Source organism: Periplaneta americana, chromosome 10, assembly GCF_040183065.1.
Source record: "Periplaneta americana isolate PAMFEO1 chromosome 10, P.americana_PAMFEO1_priV1, whole genome shotgun sequence".
NCBI classification, from domain to species: domain Eukaryota; kingdom Metazoa; phylum Arthropoda; class Insecta; order Blattodea; family Blattidae; genus Periplaneta; species Periplaneta americana.
This window is the reverse complement of record NC_091126.1, coordinates 13,638,144-13,646,759: the sequence shown is the minus strand read 5'-3', so window position 1 is coordinate 13,646,759 and position 8,616 is coordinate 13,638,144.

The window sequence follows — 8,616 nt, the reverse complement described above, 5'->3', positions numbered from 1 at the left end:
TTAATATTGTATGAACCAAAATTTTATAATTTTGCAATGTGCAATCCTCAATATATACAGAAATAATATATGCAAAAATACTAACACTTGTATTAAAATAAACCTTTGAATTTCATTTTTTTTTTAATTTCCTTCTTTTCAATTTCAGTCACTGTGTAAATTAGTTTCTATTTTGTATTTTCTTTCCTTATTTGTTAAATTGAATAACTTAGTTACAATTACATGCAGTAATTAACTTCAAGAGAAGTAGTAGAATTTTTATGCTCGACCATGCCGAAATGTAGTAATTATACACCTGGTAGCAGTCCTTTAATGCATGTCTTTAAAGTACGCCTACTCATTAAAGTTCAGGTGTTTTCAGCCAATGACAACTCAGCTTACAGGTGTTCAGCCAATAACGAGTCAGCTTTGTACTGTTATAAAACCACAAGTATCGATTATTCTCGGATATGCAATCGAAAGAGAATTAGCGAAAAGTCACGGAGGCTGGGAATCCAATACTGTCGCAGAAGGTTATGTTCTGTTACTATAATAATTAGCGTTAATTGTAAATAATATTCAAATAAATTCAATTTGTCATCTCGTTTTTCAATGTCGAATTCAATAATCAAAGTTATACCAAGTTTAACGGGATTACACAAGGTCAATGACATTATTGTTCCTCGGAAAAAATCAATACTTTCGCGTCTGCGCACATCTCACAATTCACGACCTAGAACAAGGTCACTTCCGATCTTGTGAGATACAAATAAAATGTATACATCTGAATACTGTAATTTCAAGTTAGAAATATGGTCGAGCATAAAAAGTCTTATGAAACTCGCCTATAATGGTAATTAAGAAGCTCGTATGAAAATTATGAAACTCGCGCTCGTTTCATAAACACCCATACTTGCTTCTTAATTACTATCATTATAGGCTCGTTGCATAATGTATTATTCTGATATTGCAAGGCTGTACATAATAACAATTCTTAAATTTTTATTTTACATTCTGTAAATGTATAAAAATGTTATTTTATTGCATACAGTGGAACCTCTATTTAACATTTTTCTGGGACACTAAATCAGTGGTCGTCAGCACTCACTGAATTGAGAAATGGGTAAGCAGTGCATCGTAATATGCCCCGTTGTGTACAGGAAGAGGGAAAGAGCATACACACCAGCAGCAACAGATGCACCATAGTGCAGTCTCTTATCCGCGGGTAAGAGACGTTAGCCCAAGAGTGCACTGTGCTGATGACTGCTTTGCTAAATAGAGGTTTGCTACTTTTCTTTAAAAATGTTTAAATACTTTCGCAAAAATGCAATTTATTTGCCAAAAAAAAAAGCTACAATAAATAAATTCTGGACAATCCTGTAAAAAAAAAAAAAAAATGGAAAACATAAGGGGAAGCTGGGAGACAATCAAGTCTTAATCTCGCCATCTTGGATATCTTAGAATTTGGATTTTTTTTCTAGTTTGAGAATTAAATTAACTTCCGCAAGAGAAAGTAATTTTTCCTTTTCACAGCCATTGTTTTCTGGTGATATCTACAATAACAGTGAAAAATTTCATCTCTTCACTGTAGTAGTGCTGACACCACACTTCAGCAAGCATAACAAAGGTGAGAAGTGATTGTCATGGATGGCTGCTATATCCATCATTGAATGTGATTGGTTCTCACAGAGGGCAGGAATTAGCAGACTGTCCTATTCTTGCAAACAGTGGGTATTAGCAGACAGGAACGCAGCTTCATGTAGATGTAGTGAGGAGAGGGAATCTTGTGGCGGAGAGACTGCGGTATTGCCAAATCATTGATGCTGTAAAAAAAAATTATATTTTGTGTGTTGAATCAAAATGCATTTATTTTTGCATTAGTCTGGATTAAAAAAATCCTGGTTCAGACGGTGCTTGTTTTCTTGCATGTTTCCTTGTTGGCTACAGTGATGGTTGTTCTCACAGAGCTGGCTCTTTTCACAGTTCAAATTGGAAAATCATCTGTTGCCAACACTCATGGTCAAAAATAAACTGAACTGTAAGTAGAAAACAACTAAAGTCCTACATTAACAATAGTAAATGTCGTAATAAGGTAATTAAGCCATAAGTGCAAAACAGCCGAAGTCCGATATTTAATTGCTGTTTCTTAAAAACTAAGGAATATAGAAAAAGAAAAAACAGGTTTAGTTTGAAAACAACGAACATGGCGACATGGTTTCAGTGGTGATACTATATCACCAACTTTAGTTCCAGCCTGCAAACCAATACGGAAAATAGCAAGGAACCTACAGGAAATCTAGCAAGCTAGCCACCAGAGCGCATTACTTGGAGCAAGTGAGCATGCAGGGTACCCATCAGCACAGCCACCTTGGAATCCATTGCAGAAACAAGCACAGTCTGAACCGGGCTTTACTTCCAGCAAGTGAGCACCATAGACTTACTAAATGACTGCTAGACCGCTCACTGGTGCTAGTGTTATGCTCCCAAATTGAACAGCCGACACTGATGTAAAGATAAAGAAGGAAGGAATGTTACATTTCACTGATTAGTTAATCTTTCAGTTCTACAACGATTTTTGCTCCGTATTATGTTACAGAAGACAAACTATTGTACTTAAACGATTGTATTATGCTTCAGATTTCCACTGAGTAAAGATTCCCTTAACCGAAAGTGGATAAGTGCAATCCGCAGAGAGAATTTCTACCTTACAACGAATCATTCAATATGTTCAACTCATCTCGAACTACTTTGAAACTACATTATTACCATATAAATTGTTATTGTCCTTCATCCACTCCATTTCCTTAATTTTCTTCAAACAGATAATTATTTGCCGAATTTAAAGATATAAACTGTATAAATTATAAAAAAAAAATTAATTTCAATATGACTGATTGAAAGTAACTCTTGTCTTAGTTACAGATTATTTGAACAATTTCTTATTGTACTAGGTACTACTACTACTACTACTACTACTACTACTACTACTACTACTACTACTACTACTACTACTACTACTACTACTACTACTACTACTACTACTACTACTACTACTACTACTACTACTACTACTACTACTACTACTACTACTACTACTACTACTACTACTACTACTACTACTACTACTACTACTACTACTACTACTACTACTACTACTACTACTACTACTACTACTACTACTACTACTACTACTACTACTACTACTACTACTACTACTACTACTACTACTACTACTACTACTACTACTACTACTACTACTACTACTACTACTACTACTACTACTACTACTACTACTACTACTACTACTACTACTACTACTACTACTACTACTACTACTACTACTACTACTACTACTACTACTACTACTACTACTACTACTACTACTACTACTACTACTACTACTACTACTACTACTACTACTACTACTACTACTACTACTACTACTACTACTACTACTACTACTACTACTACTACTACTACTACTACTACTACTACTACTACTACTACTACTACTACTACTACTACTACTACTACTACTACTACTACTACTACTACTACTACTACTACTACTACTACTACTACTACTACTACTACTACTACTACTACTACTACTACTACTACTACTACTACTACTACTACTACTACTACTACTACTACTACTACTACTACTACTACTACTACTACTACTACTACTACTACTACTACTACTACTACTACTACTACTACTACTACTACTACTACTACTACTACTACTACTACTACTACTACTACTACTACTACTACTACTACTACTACTACTACTACTACTACTACTACTACTACTACTACTACTACTACTACTACTACTACTACTACTACTACTACTACTACTACTACTACTACTACTACTACTACTACTACTACTACTACTACTACTACTACTACTACTACTACTACTACTACTACTACTACTACTACTACTACTACTACTACTACTACTACTACTACTACTACTACTACTACTACTACTACTACTACTACTACTACTACTACTACTACTACTACTACTACTACTACTACTACTACTACTACTACTACTACTACTACTACTACTACTACTACTACTACTACTACTACTACTACTACTACTACTACTACTACTACTACTACTACTACTACTACTACTACTACTACTACTACTACTACTACTACTACTACTACTACTACTACTACTACTACTACTACTACTACTACTACTACTACTACTACTACTACTACTACTACTACTACTACTACTACTACTACTACTACTACTACTACTACTACTACTACTACTACTACTACTACTACTACTACTACTACTACTACTACTACTACTACTACTACTACTACTACTACTACTACTACTACTACTACTACTACTACTACTACTACTACTACTACTACTACTACTACTACTACTACTACTACTACTACTACTACTACTACTACTACTACTACTACTACTACTACTACTACTACTACTACTACTACTACTACTACTACTACTACTACTACTACTACTACTACTACTACTACTACTACTACTACTACTACTACTACTACTACTACTACTACTACTACTACTACTACTACTACTACTACTACTACTACTACTACTACTACTACTACTACTACTACTACTACTACTACTACTACTACTACTACTACTACTACTACTACTACTACTACTACTACTACTACTACTACTACTACTACTACTACTACTACTACTACTACTACTACTACTACTACTACTACTACTACTACTACTACTACTACTACTACTACTACTACTACTACTACTACTACTACTACTACTACTACTACTACTACTACTACTACTACTACTACTACTACTACTACTACTACTACTACTACTACTACTACTACTACTACTACTACTACTACTACTACTACTACTACTACTACTACTACTACTACTACTACTACTACTACTACTACTACTACTACTACTACTACTACTACTACTACTACTACTACTACTACTACTACTACTACTACTACTACTACTACTACTACTACTACTACTACTACTACTACTACTACTACTACTACTACTACTACTACTACTACTACTACTACTACTACTACTACTACTACTACTACTACTACTACTACTACTACTACTACTACTACTACTACTACTACTACTACTACTACTACTACTACTACTACTACTACTACTACTACTACTACTACTACTACTACTACTACTACTACTACTACTACTACTACTACTACTACTACTACTACTACTACTACTACTACTACTACTACTACTACTACTACTACTACTACTACTACTACTACTACTACTACTACTACTACTACTACTACTACTACTACTACTACTACTACTACTACTACTACTACTACTACTACTACTACTACTACTACTACTACTACTACTACTACTACTACTACTACTACTACTACTACTACTACTACTACTACTACTACTACTACTACTACTACTACTACTACTACTACTACTACTACTACTACTACTACTACTACTACTACTACTACTACTACTACTACTACTACTACTACTACTACTACTACTACTACTACTACTACTACTACTACTACTACTACTACTACTACTACTACTACTACTACTACTACTACTACTACTACTACTACTACTACTACTACTACTACTACTACTACTACTACTACTACTACTACTACTACTACTACTACTACTACTACTACTACTACTACTACTACTACTACTACTACTACTACTACTACTACTACTACTACTACTACTACTACTACTACTACTACTACTACTACTACTACTACTACTACTACTACTACTACTACTACTACTACTACTACTACTACTACTACTACTACTACTACTACTACTACTACTACTACTACTACTACTACTACTACTACTACTACTACTACTACTACTACTACTACTACTACTACTACTACTACTACTACTACTACTACTACTACTACTACTACTACTACTACTACTACTACTACTACTACTACTACTACTACTACTACTACTACTACTACTACTACTACTACTACTACTACTACTACTACTACTACTACTACTACTACTACTACTACTACTACTACTACTACTACTACTACTACTACTACTACTACTACTACTACTACTACTACTACTACTACTACTACTACTACTACTACTACTACTACTACTACTACTACTACTACTACTACTACTACTACTACTACTACTACTACTACTACTACTACTACTACTACTACTACTACTACTACTACTACTACTACTACTACTACTACTACTACTACTACTACTACTACTACTACTACTACTACTACTACTACTACTACTACTACTACTACTACTACTACTACTACTACTACTACTACTACTACTACTACTACTACTACTACTACTACTACTACTACTACTACTACTACTACTACTACTACTACTACTACTACTACTACTACTACTACTACTACTACTACTACTACTACTACTACTACTACTACTACTACTACTACTACTACTACTACTACTACTACTACTACTACTACTACTACTACTACTACTACTACTACTACTACTACTACTACTACTACTACTACTACTACTACTACTACTACTACTACTACTACTACTACTACTACTACTACTACTACTACTACTACTACTACTACTACTACTACTACTACTACTACTACTACTACTACTACTACTACTACTACTACTACTACTACTACTACTACTACTACTACTACTACTACTACTACTACTACTACTACTACTACTACTACTACTACTACTACTACTACTACTACTACTACTACTACTACTACTACTACTACTACTACTACTACTACTACTACTACTACTACTACTACTACTACTACTACTACTACTACTACTACTACTACTACTACTACTACTACTACTACTACTATTACTAATAATAATAATAATAATAATAGTGCTTTTTGATTTCATACAGCAGTTTAACCTACAGATTAAATTAAAAAGTAGACATTAATTCTTTTATTAACCATGGTTATGAATATTCACATTCAGAGATCCTATGAAAATGATGCAAGCCTGACAGCCAGAGTTGCCGGTTATTCCAATTTAGGCGGGATTCTCCCAGTTTTCTGGTTGAATCCCGATAAAGTAATTTGGGATTGATAAAAATCCTGATTTGAGAGATAATAGCCTAGAACGTAATGTAAACAAATTAGTCTGCATTTCCTATTATCCGATATTTTTATTTATATATTAACTCAAATAGTAACATAGTAAACATAGAGATAACCCGCGGAAATTTAGTAAGTCCATGAGGTAACCCAGCTGATTACCGTAAGGCAACTCTACTCGCAAGATAATAGTTCCCCTAATTCAACCGCATTGTTGATTAATCTGTTTCGGTACCTAGTTGCTGCTCTCGCAATTAATAAACATTGTGTATTTTAGGTGCGTTGAGTGGCAAAAAAGTTAGCATTTTGATATCTTATTTTAGACTAATAACAGACATATAGCTACAATTGCTGCGTTTTATAGTTTAGTGAACTATGTTTAAACATGGATTCATCATCAGATGTACTGATGCAATACTGGACCCGAAAAAGAAAAGTTGCAAAGTTAATTTAGGCTAATAGCGAATGGTTAAAACATTTGTGGTTAATAAAACAAAAAAAAAAACATTAGCCTATAGTATTCACTGTACAGTGTGTCCTTCGTATTTTAGTGTTTCTTAAGGAGGCGAATATTACATTAAAAGCACGTGAACACTACTTTGCAGAAAACAACTATAAAGTGATGATAAGTTAGCTTGTGATATCCTGATTTCCCTCGCAGAAAACCTAGAACTCTGCTGACAGCAGAAACACATTATTAAAGGTATATCGGAAAGGAAGTATTGTTCCTGTAAATCAGGGCTGGGCAGCAAGAGCGGATTCTACTCTCTCAGGGGGAGCCATACGATTTCTCTTCATCCCCTTTCTTCCCTGCCGAACACCGCGCAGCGTTGATTCCGTAACTGATGAATATTAAGCGTCCCCGTTTAGAGTCTGGATGCGCTCTCGATGCCCAGCCCTGCCGTAAATAAAAACATTTAACTTTCGGAAACTCAATACAATGCCTATTCAAATAGTGGTTTCGAAATCCCGCGCGGTTTTTTCCAAACAAATGGCGGCTTTCCGCTGCATCAATCTGGGAACATTTCTTACTTTTCCGCTACGGCGTGGTAGGGGCTCGGTAAGCATGCAGGGTAGCCATCAGTGCAGCCTCCTTGGAATCCTTCACGGAAACAAGCATCGTCTGAATAGGGCTTAAGAATGAATTATTTTCATAATTGACAATATTAGAGGTTTCCCGCTAAAATTATTTTTGTTTTACAATCAACTAAGTTGGATGAAATTTTGAAATCTATAGTGCGGGTATATTTTATGTACTATTGGTGACACTGACTTATTCTCGCCATCTATTCATAGAAATAATAACTAAAGAAGTCACACTTACATGAACACTATCGATTAGTAGTAAAATAGGAAAAATTAGAGAAAGCTGGGTTTGAAGTGAAAGACCTGTAGTTAGGCAGA